This window comes from Leptopilina boulardi, unplaced genomic scaffold, assembly GCF_019393585.1.
Source record: "Leptopilina boulardi isolate dan_hultmark-lab unplaced genomic scaffold, ZJU_Lbou_2.1 LbouV2_341, whole genome shotgun sequence".
Lineage (NCBI taxonomy): Eukaryota > Metazoa > Arthropoda > Insecta > Hymenoptera > Figitidae > Leptopilina > Leptopilina boulardi.
In genome coordinates this window covers 5,490,486-5,501,586 of record NW_026137909.1, presented here as the reverse complement: position 1 = coordinate 5,501,586, position 11,101 = coordinate 5,490,486, and the positions used below count along the sequence as shown (strand labels likewise).

The 11,101-nt window shown below is 27.4% G+C and overlaps 3 long non-coding RNA genes across 3 annotated transcripts; all 3 read right to left on the bottom strand.

Moving 5' to 3' along the window:
* Positions 1–1,117: 1,117 nt before the first annotated feature.
* LOC127285851 (uncharacterized) lies at positions 1,118–1,973 on the bottom strand. Its single transcript, XR_007843639.1, has 2 exons — positions 1,732–1,973; positions 1,118–1,489 (listed from the first exon to the last, which is right to left on the bottom strand). It is a non-coding gene; the product is annotated as an uncharacterized LOC127285851 (long non-coding RNA).
* A 649-nt stretch (positions 1,974–2,622) lies between these two features.
* Positions 2,623–3,891, bottom strand: LOC127285855 (uncharacterized). Its single transcript, XR_007843651.1, has 2 exons — positions 3,719–3,891; positions 2,623–3,008 (listed from the first exon to the last, which is right to left on the bottom strand). It is a non-coding gene; the product is annotated as an uncharacterized LOC127285855 (long non-coding RNA).
* A 4,321-nt stretch (positions 3,892–8,212) lies between these two features.
* Positions 8,213–9,511, bottom strand: LOC127285850 (uncharacterized). Its single transcript, XR_007843638.1, has 2 exons — positions 9,015–9,511; positions 8,213–8,600 (listed from the first exon to the last, which is right to left on the bottom strand). It is a non-coding gene; the product is annotated as an uncharacterized LOC127285850 (long non-coding RNA).
* Between the last annotated feature and the right edge of the window lie 1,590 nt (positions 9,512–11,101).

The window sequence follows — 11,101 nt, the reverse complement described above, 5'->3', positions numbered from 1 at the left end:
CTGATTGCTGACTAATACGGATCATTTTTGGATTGTTTTCGTACAATCTCTGGACTAATCCAGACTGATCTGTCTGTATTTAATCTAAAATCAGGGGATCAATTAAGTAACTTTTTGCGGATCCCACTTTCAAAATTCTGTATTTCAGATTCTGGATTCCGCCTTCAAATTTCCGTATTTCGAATCCCACATTCAGTATTACACTTTAACAATTCCGGATTCCACTTTCAAAATACCGTATTTCACATTCCGTATTTCGGATTCCACTTTTCACATTCTGGAATCGACATTCTGAATTCCATGATCCAGGATTACACTTTACACATTCCGTATTCTACTTTTTACATTCCGTATTTCGAATTTCACATTTCGGATTCCACTTTCAAAATTCAGGATTCCACATCTCACATTCTAAAAGTGGAATCCGGAATGTGAAAAATGGAATCCGTAATGTGGGATCTGGAATGTGGAAAGTGGAACATGGAATGTTGAATATAGGATCCGGAATATAGAATTTTAAAAGTGGAATTCGGAATGTGAAAAGTGAGATCCGGAATGTGGAAATCGGAATATGAAATGCGAAATGTGAAAAATGGGATCTGGAATTTCGAATCCGAACTGTAAAAAGTGGAATCAGGAATACGGAATGCCGCATCCGGAATGTAAAATATGGAATGTGGAAAGTGGAATACGGAATATAAAAAGTGGAATCCGAAATGTGAAATTCGGAATACTGAATGTGAAAAGAGGGATTCGGAATTTGGAATCCAAACTGTGAAAAGTGGAATCAGGAATACGGAATTCCGGATCCGGAATGTGAAATATGGAATGTGACAAGTGGAATACGGAATATGAAAAGTGGAATCCGGAATACAGAATTTTGAAAGTGGAATCCGAAATGTGGAATTCGGAATACTGAATGTGAAAAGAGGGATTCGGAATTTGGTATCCAGAATGTGGAATGCGGAAAATGTTACGTAATTGATCCCCAATCCGAAATTTTAATCAGAGATCAAACTACCACTATATATTATCAAAAGTATGACACGGGAAAGTACTTCCTGATAAATTTTTTATAAAATTTAAAAAGAAGGAAAAAGAAGTAGAATAAGACAAAATTACTGAAATTGTTTAATGATTTAAAAGATACATCTTTTTTTCTGTATTGCAAACAATAAACGAGTATAGAATTTTACAGGATTGATAACCATTTATACCAATTCTAAATAATTATTATTGATTACTATTTTATAATAAATATTTAAAATGGCAATTGATGACTAACTTTGCATTTACCAGATCCATGTCCTGAATATTGGCTACAGTAGTATCCTTCACAACAATCGCCCAAAGTGCCATCTTTTTTACATCTTTGATCCTTTTGAAGGCATGCCATTGCGGAGGGAGCTATCATCATTAGAATTGTTGCAATCAACATCACCAATAATCCAATTGATTTAAATCCAGCCATTTTTCTATTATTCTTTCGCTGTAAAATCAATTTACAAAATAATTATAAATTGTTAATTATTTTTACTAAAAATAAAAAACTATTGAAAAAATCTCTTTTTGCAATATTTTTCTCCACAAGGTAACCAATTATTTTTCTCATACAAAGCAAAAGTTTTATTTTTATACTATTTTTTTAAACTTTAGTTTAAAAATAAAATGTAAATTTTTTTCACAAGATAAAAAGTGTAAATATAAAGTATCAAAATTTTTATTACTTACCGCAATTTTAAATTGATATCAAGATGAAGAGATTATGAATAAGTACATACTTGGAAAAGAAAGAGGGGGTCTTTATACTAAAACGATTGCGTCAGATCAATCATTATCTGATAGTTGTAAATATATGCCAATTAATTTTCCTTCTATTTATCATTATATTTTAAATTTACATATATTAAATTTAGTCGCACAAAAAAATTTTTTTTTTGCGCCGTACGATATAAATAGAATTTTTATTTTATTATTGATAATAAAACTTCAATTTCGTTAAATACTCTGTTTACATAGGTGTCTATTTTGTATCAATTATTGAAAATTTTATTTACCCTTTTATATTTTATCATATCTATAAATTTTTATTATTTCTAATTATTAGAATTTTTTTTTATTTAAATTCGATTAAAAGTTTTTTATAAATAAACAAAAATGTTCTCAATTCCTCAAAAAAAAAAAAAAAATATTAAAAATCCAAAAACCAAAAACAAATTCAATATATTTTTAAGGCAGACAACGAATTAAATTTTTTTTTGTTTATCGATTCTAACCTCAAAATAAGCTTCCAAACAAATAAATTACAATATACATAGCGCAATTAAAAATAGGTAACCTTATGAAAATTACTACTCAAGTCTTTTTGTGGTTACTGATGTCAAATTTCAGAAAATTCAAAATGGTGGATCCAATATGGCGGCCAAAAAAAATCCTAAAATTGGACCTAAGTTGATGAAAGTTGTTATTCGGGGGTTTTTGGAGTCGCTGATTACGAATTCGATATCCGTTTCATAAAATTCAAAATGGCGGATCCAATATGGTAAACTTTATTATTTTAACGAATTTTCGCTTTATACATGTGATATCAATTTTGGGAAATATAATATTTAAAACAATGAATTAGAATTTATTTTACAATTTTTAGTGGAATTTTTTATTGCCTAGAAAAATACATAATATTAAAGATAAATATTTTAAACGTTTTTAATATCTATAGGAGTGACAATCGTTACCAAATCTTCTAAATTAATTATTATTATAATCATTTGTTGAAAATTTATTAGAAAAAATATAATTAACGTCATTTGCATATTCCAGTTGCTTTGCCTCCTTTTGCATGACAATATCCAGAACAACATTTTTCCTTACTACCAATAACTTTGCAACTTTTACCAGTAATACGGCAAGCTGTTATCGCAGATGGAGCTACCATCATTACGATTATTGCAATCATCATCAACAATAGTCCAATTGATTTGAATCCAGACATTTTTCTGTTTGCTTCGCTGTAAAATCAATTAGAAAATAAATATTTGATTTTCGAAGCAATTCTTAATACTTAAACACCTTTTTATTTATTATTAAACTCATTTGTAAAACAATATGTCCCGAAAGCCTTATAGTTTCGCTTTGGCGTCAATCCGTCCATTCGTCGTACATTTATACGGTTGCCATGGTATTAGTTACCATAGCAACCGTTTCCATGACAACAGTTACCATAGGAACCGTTGCTATGGATTTTTTTCCTTAGCAACGGTTGCTATGGATTCTTTTCTTTAGCAACGGTTGCTATGGCTTTTTTCCTTAGCAACGGTTGCTATAGATTTTTTTCCTTAGCAACGGTTGCTATGGGTTTTTTTCCTTAGCAACGGTTGCTATGGGTTTTTTTCCTTAGCAACGGTTGCTATGGATTTTTTTCCTTAGCAACGGTTGCTATGGGTTTTTTTTCCTTAGCAACGGTTGCTATGGATTTTTTCCTTAGCAACGGTTGCTATACATTTTTTTCCTTAGCAACGATTGCTATGGCTTTTTTCCTTAGCAACGGTTGCTATGGATTTTTTTCCTTAGCAACCGTTGCTAAGAATTTTTTTCCTTAGCAATGGTTGCTATGGCTTTTTTCCTTAGCAAGGTTAATATTAAAATTGGCCACGAAACAATGTAAAAATTTTTTCATAATAGAAAATGTGTATTAAGTATCAAAGTTTTTATTACTTACCGTAATTCTAAATTCTTGATATCAAGAAGAAGGTATTATGAATAAGTACATAATTGAAACAGCAAAAAGGGGTTTTTTACTAAAAAAAGATTGCGTCATATCAATCATTATCTCTATTAATTGTAAATATTTGAAAATTAATATTTCTTCTATTTATCATCATATCATTTGAAATTTGCATATATTAAACTTAGACTAAAAAAATATTTTGTACCGTACTGCATAAATAGAATTTTTATATATTTATTGATAATGAAAATTCCATTCCGATATATTTTTTCTTTACATAGGTGATAAAAATTTATATTTAACAAAAACTGTAAAAATTCTTAAAAAAAATTAAACTTTTTTTCGAATTTTTTTTAAGTTCGGTATTGAGATGTCCTTTTTTATTATTTTCGAGATATTAATTAATTAATTAATTAATGTTAATAAAAAATGAAATATTTCACAAATAAATAAAGTTATTGCAATCCTGAAGATACCAATTGAAAGCTGACGTAATTTTAATTTATAAGATATATGAATTTTTATTAACATTAATTAATTAACTAATATCTGGAAAATAACAAAAAAGGACATCTGAATATTTTTTAAGCTAAAAATGCACATTTTTAAATTACAATAAAAATAAATTTAAAAAAGAGACGGAACTTAAAAAAAAGTCAAAAAAAATTTAGATTTTCAGAAAAAAGGACAAATTTTGAAATTTTTTTTTACCAATCGAAAGAGCACAAAAAAACCTTTGGAAAACATTTATGTTAAAATTTTTTTTATTTTCTTATATAATATTTACAATTTTTAGTTAATTAATTAACTATTTAAGGTTAATGAGGAATTCCATGGAATGTGATCACAAGAATTTTTGATGATTAGAGCAATTTTATTGAAACCCTGTGAATATATTCCTTTATTTGTATAAAATGAAAGCCCACAATCAGTTTTTCAAAATTTTCAAAATTTTTTGAGATATCTCTAATTAAAAATTTATATAATTTTTTTAAAGAAAACCATGTAACTTTTTTTTTGTTATCCAAATGAGATCAATTTTTTTTCAAATTTCTCACAAAAAGATGCTATTTTAAGAAAAAAATAGTTCGAATGAAAAGAAATAATTTTTTTTTGCTCGGAAAAAATGCAAAAAAAAATTTTGAATTCATTTTTTGAAAAAACTACATCTTCGATTTCAAAAATTTTTTTTTCTACTTATTGCCTATGATGTTAAGAATATATATACATGTGATATTAATGTTGGGATTTAAAATATTTACAAAATTGTATTAGAATTTATTTTAACAATTTTTTAATAAAAATTTTTATTGGCTAGAAAAATACAAAATATATTAAAAATTTGATTAAATATTTTTAACGTTTTTAAAATCTATAGGAGTGGTAATTATTATCACGTCTTCTAAATTAATTATTATTGATCATTTGTGGCAAATGTATAAAAAAAAAATGTAATTAACGGCTTTTGCACATTCCAGATTCTCTGCCAAATATCTGATAACAAAATCCAGAACAACAATTTCCCCATTGTCCATTAGCTTTACATTTTGTACCATTTTTAAGGCATTGCGCCATTACAGATGGAGCTACCATCATTAGGATTGTTGCAATCAGCATCAACAATAATAATCCAATTGATTTGAATCCAGACATTTTTTTTTCTTGAAGCTAGCTAAAAACCAATTTTATGAAAAAATATATCCTAAACTATAGTGATCGTAAAAAAAAAATTTTGCTAAGTTTTAAAAATATGCTAAATGTTAAACACACCTCTCCATAGCAAATTTAAGAGTCATTAAAATGTTGACTCAAAATTATGGTAGGATCTGTTTAAGCACATCGAAAATAGTCAAATATGCAATTTTGATGAAAATCCCAGCTGCTCCCCTTTTCAAAATATCGGCGAAGACGTTATTTTTTAATTAAAAAACACTGATTTTGCAAATTATATAATAGATTTTATATAAATATATCTCTCTATATTATAAAAAAAATTCGTTGCTGTCTTCAGTATGAATCATTCCATATCAACTGTATACAACCTACGTTTTTGACAAGGTTAGGTTAGGTAATTTTTGTGGTTATGTTCGTTTCTTGGTTAGGGGTATTTGAGGTTATGTCTGTCGGACATAGCTTCGAATCCAGCAGCCTACTCAGATTAGTTTAGGTTGATTAAGTTAGGTTAGGTAAGGGTAGGTAATTTTCGAGGTTATGTTCGTTTCTTGGTAAGGGGTATTTGAGGTTATGTCTGTCAGACACAGCCTCGAACCCAGCGGCAATCCTAGGGACTTGTGGCTATATTCTTGGTCAAAATTCATATATAAATTTTCAGTTTATGTTCGTTTATTTGTATTTTCTGACAAAATTTGAGCTAAGTTTAAAGTTATGTTCGTTTCTTGGTTAGGGGGGGATTTCCCGCCAAAATTTGACCTGAATTTGAGGTTATGTCTGTCAAACATAGCCTTGAACCCAGCGGCAATCCACTATTGCAATTGAACAATTCAACACTCGTTAATTAATATAAATATTTGTAATTGTCTAATTACCGAAAATCCGAATTAAAAACTCCGAATTAAAAATTCCGGATTTCACTTTTAAAATTCCGTATTCCAGATTCTACATTCCCGTATTTTACTTTTCAAATTCCGTATTTCGGATTCAACATTCCGGATTCCACTTTTCACATTCCATATTTCGAATTTCGCATTCCAGATCCTACTTTCAAAATTCCAGGAAACAAGATAAATATTTTTCTTAAATTTACCAAAGAGAATAATTTTGAAAATAATTTTTTGTTTTCAAATAAAAGTATGATTCAATCACAATAAATATGATTGAAAATATTGTAAATGCAACAAGTAATAGATTAGTGTGGAACAAAGTTCATGAGATAAACGTAATTACATCTCTTATAGAATGTGATGAAAAACAAAAAAAGCAATCATTATCACTATTCGAAATTATATACGAGGTTTTTAAAATTGTAAGTGAAATGCGCGTTATTATAAAAAGAAGTGTTCTTCGTGTTGCAATAAATAAAATTTTAATTAATTTTAAAAGAAAATTAGAAATCCGAATTCCATATTCCGCATCCCACATTCCGGATTTCATATTCCGGTTTTCACATTCCGGATTTCACTTTCAGAATGTGAGATGTGGAATTCGGCATTTTGAAAGTTGAATCCGAAATGTAAAAAGTGGAATCCGGAATATGAAAAGTGGAATCTAGAATACGGAATGTGAAATGCGAAAACCTGTTTGTGGAATTTTGAAAGTGGATTCCGGAATGTGGAATCTGAATTACGGAATTTTGAAAGTGGGATCCGGTAGTGAAATGTGGAATATAAAATACGGAATTTTGAAAGTAGGATCTGGAATGCGGAATTCGAAATACGGAATGTGAAAAGTGGAATCCGGAATGTTAAATCCGAAATACGGAATTTGAAAAGTAAAATACGGGAATGTAGAATCTGGAATACGGAATTTTAAAAGTGGAATCCGGAATGTGGGATTCGGAAAAAATTAAGTAATTGACCCCCTGTATATTGAGAAGTGTATGAATAAATATATATTTTTAGCAAATTTGGAGTTTTTTAATTGATAACTGACGTTTTCGTCGATATTTTGAAAAAGGGAGCAACTGGGATTTTCGGTAAAATTGCATTTGACAATTTTCGATTTACTTCAAAAGATGCAACCATAATTTTGAATCACCATTTTAATGACTCTTGAATTTGCTCAAATGTTTGTAATTATTTTTGATAATAACCTTTGTAATATTATTAGAAAATATTAATAAAAAAAGTGACATTTATTGCTAATGAAATGTTATTTTAATTTTTTTGTTAAGTGTAAAAAAAATAACTTTATTATAGAATTATGAAAAAATGTCAAAAAATTTTTTTTCGTAATAAAAAATGTGTATATAATAAATAATTAAGAAAATCAATTTGATATTACTTACATCAATAGAGAATTGATGTCCAAAGATTTAGAATATGAATAAGTACATATTTCAAAAGCAAAAGGGGATTTATACTGACAGATAATTATTATCTGTAACCAGGTCAGTTGAGAGGGGAACTATCGTGTGAAATAAGTTTTTTTAAAAAACAACTATTTAAATGCTCTTTTATATTAAAATGGCTTAATTCTTCTTAATCGGCAGTATTTAGGGTCGCAGATCACGAATTGAATATCTGATTTTCGAAATTCAAAATGGCGAATCCATTATGGTGGAAAACTTTCTAAGCTTTTCTAAACTTTTCTGTTCCATTACATATTTTTATGACACTAAGCGGTTACCAAAATTTGGATCAATTTTAACGCAAATTTAATATGGTCGTTCAGTCTCCTTATACTACTCCATGGCTGATTATTTGGATTCTGTTTATGAATACTAATCTTCCTACTTCATCAACTAATTAATTCTAAATATGCGCAATCAATATTGGGAAATAAAATATTTTTAAAAATGTATTAGAATTTATTTTACAAATTTTTAATGAAATTTTTTATTGGCTAAAAAAATACATAATATATTAAAGATTATATGCCAATTTTAAATGTTTTTAAAATCAATAGGAGTGGTAATTATTATCACGTCTTCTAAATTAATTATTATTGATCATTTGTGTCAAATGTATCAAAAAAATATCATTAACGTCTTCGGCATATTCCACTTGATTTGCCTATTAGTTGATGACAATATCCAGAACAACAGTTACCCCATTTTCCATTAGCTTTACATTTTCTGCCATTTTTAAGGCAAGCCGCCATTGCAGATGGAGCTACCATCATTATGATTGTTGCAATCAGCATCAACAATAATCCAATTGATTTGAATCCAGCCATTTTTTTTCCTTCAAGCTAGCTGAAAAAGAATATTATGAAAAGATATATTCTAAAATTGAACGTAAAAAAAATTTCGTTAAAACTAGTTTTAACCCTTAACTGCCACCATGGGTCCAGTAGACCCAAGCATTTTTTCTTGCTCAAATAAATTAAATGAGTTATTTACACCATTCGAAAAAAAATCACTTTTACCCCTTTTTTAAAAAATTTCAAATGTTTATAATTATTTTTTACACTAACTTTTGTAATATTATTAGAAAATATTAATAAAAAAGTGACATTTATTGATATTGAAATGTTATTTTAATTTTTTTGTTACATGTAAAAAAAAATTACTATTATATAAATGTGAAAGAATTCCAGGAAAATTTTTCGTTACATAAAATGTGTGTGGATAAAAAATGATTATGAAAATCAAGTTGCCATTACTTACGTCAATAGAGAATTGATATCGAAAAAGTTAAAACATTAATAAGTATACACTTCAAAAGCAAAGGGATTTTATACTGATCGATAATTGAGTCATATCAATTATTATCTGTAACCTGGTCACTTGAGAGGGGAACTATCGTGCGAAATAAGTTTTTCTAGAAAACAACTATTTGAATGCTCTTCTATATATTAAAATTGTTTGATTCTAGTTAATCGGCGGTTTTTAGGGTCGCTGATCACGAATTTAATATCTAATTTTCGAAATTCAAAATGGCGGATCCATTATGGTGGAAAACTTTCTGAAAATTGATTACTAATTCAATGTCAATTTTATAAAATTCAAAGTGGTAGATACAAAAAAAAGAACTTTAATTAAATTTTTTAAATACTAATAAAGCAATCAGAATTCAGAAAAGTAATTATTGTTTTTAGTTTAAAAACATATACGAATGTGTTAGATTAACTAAAAATGATAACTTATAATTCTCAGGAATTTGAAGTGTTACTCAATACTACAGTAAAATAACAATAAAAATTAAAAATAATAATAAGGAAAAACATACACAAATTATATTACCAACTATTCTCGATAAAATGTAGATTTCTTGATTATTGATAATGAAAAAATATATTATCAGCTAACACGTTTATAAGTATCTATTAAAGACTCTAATCATTTCATGATAATAAAATTATATCTTTTAAAATTTGTTTTATACATAATTTGATTGCACTTGGATTTCTCAAAAATAAATTGAAAGAAATTTATTTATTTAAACTGTGAAGGTAATTTAAAAAAATAATGTTTAACTATTGATGCAGTTTTATAGGATACTTGACATTTTTTCGAGGTCACAAATTTTAAGTAAATGTGATTGTTACATCGTGATTTCATATGTAAATATTCTCTATAAATTTGTCAGTAAAATACTTGATTGATAGATTAACCTAAATATTTTGTGAAGAGAAATAAAAAATAGTATAAAGAATCTCCGCGCATGATGTCAAAAAATTGCAAATATTTGAAGAAAATAGCAATTGTAATGGAATAAATTTTTCAGAATTCTAATGAATTAAACCACGAAGAACAAAAATTATATATTTTCGAAAAAAAGAAATTCTCTATAATCATAAATTATAGACCGCGAAAATAAACCACGGTAAGGAAAAGCACCATCAATTATCGGAAATCACTGAACTTATTACTAATCAAATAATTTGGATAATATTAAAAATTTATAGGTATTAGTTAAAATTATTTAATTATTAATTAATTATATATAATATATTATATAATAATTAAATTATTATTAGTTAAAATAATAATCGTTATTAATAAAATATAATTTTAGTTTTACAATAATAATATCTGTTCAGAAGGAACGACTACAATTATTTTGGGACTTACTTTCCAGTCGTAACTGATCTTGATAAATAGTTCGACCGAGTTTTAATATTTAATTTACTATTATTTTATCAATATATTAAATTACAAATATTCGATAAAAGTTTATAATTTTACATAAGAAAAACCAGCTCAGGAACTCTATAATAGACCTTAAAGAGGGGAGGGGTATACGGATAAAAACCATTAATTACACAAAATTTACAACAATTATACTATTTATTAATTTTCACTTCAAAATTTAGAAAAAATAAAAAATTGCCAGAAGTCCGAAAGACAAGATTCAAATTTTATTTATTCAATTATATTTTAATATTAATGATTACGATTTGGAAGGAAACGACCCTAAAATTAAATAATTAGGACTCACAGTCCGAATTTAAAGGATGATGACGACGACGATCATCGCCTCGTCTACCTTTACATTTTGAAATATTTCACCAAAAGAGAATGACACTAACTCGACGAACACCAGAATGAGAATGAGAGTAAAATGGCCGACGAGTCAAACTCGAAAGCATCGCTAATCAGCGCCTCTCTTCTCGGTGTCATTTATATTAATTAATATTCAATATAATGTCAATAATCGATACGCAGCCGTCGGTAATGCAGATTTCTGAACTATCCGATGTTGAATTAATTGATGTTAGAAGTCCATAGAAAAATGGCTGCCAGTAGTATTT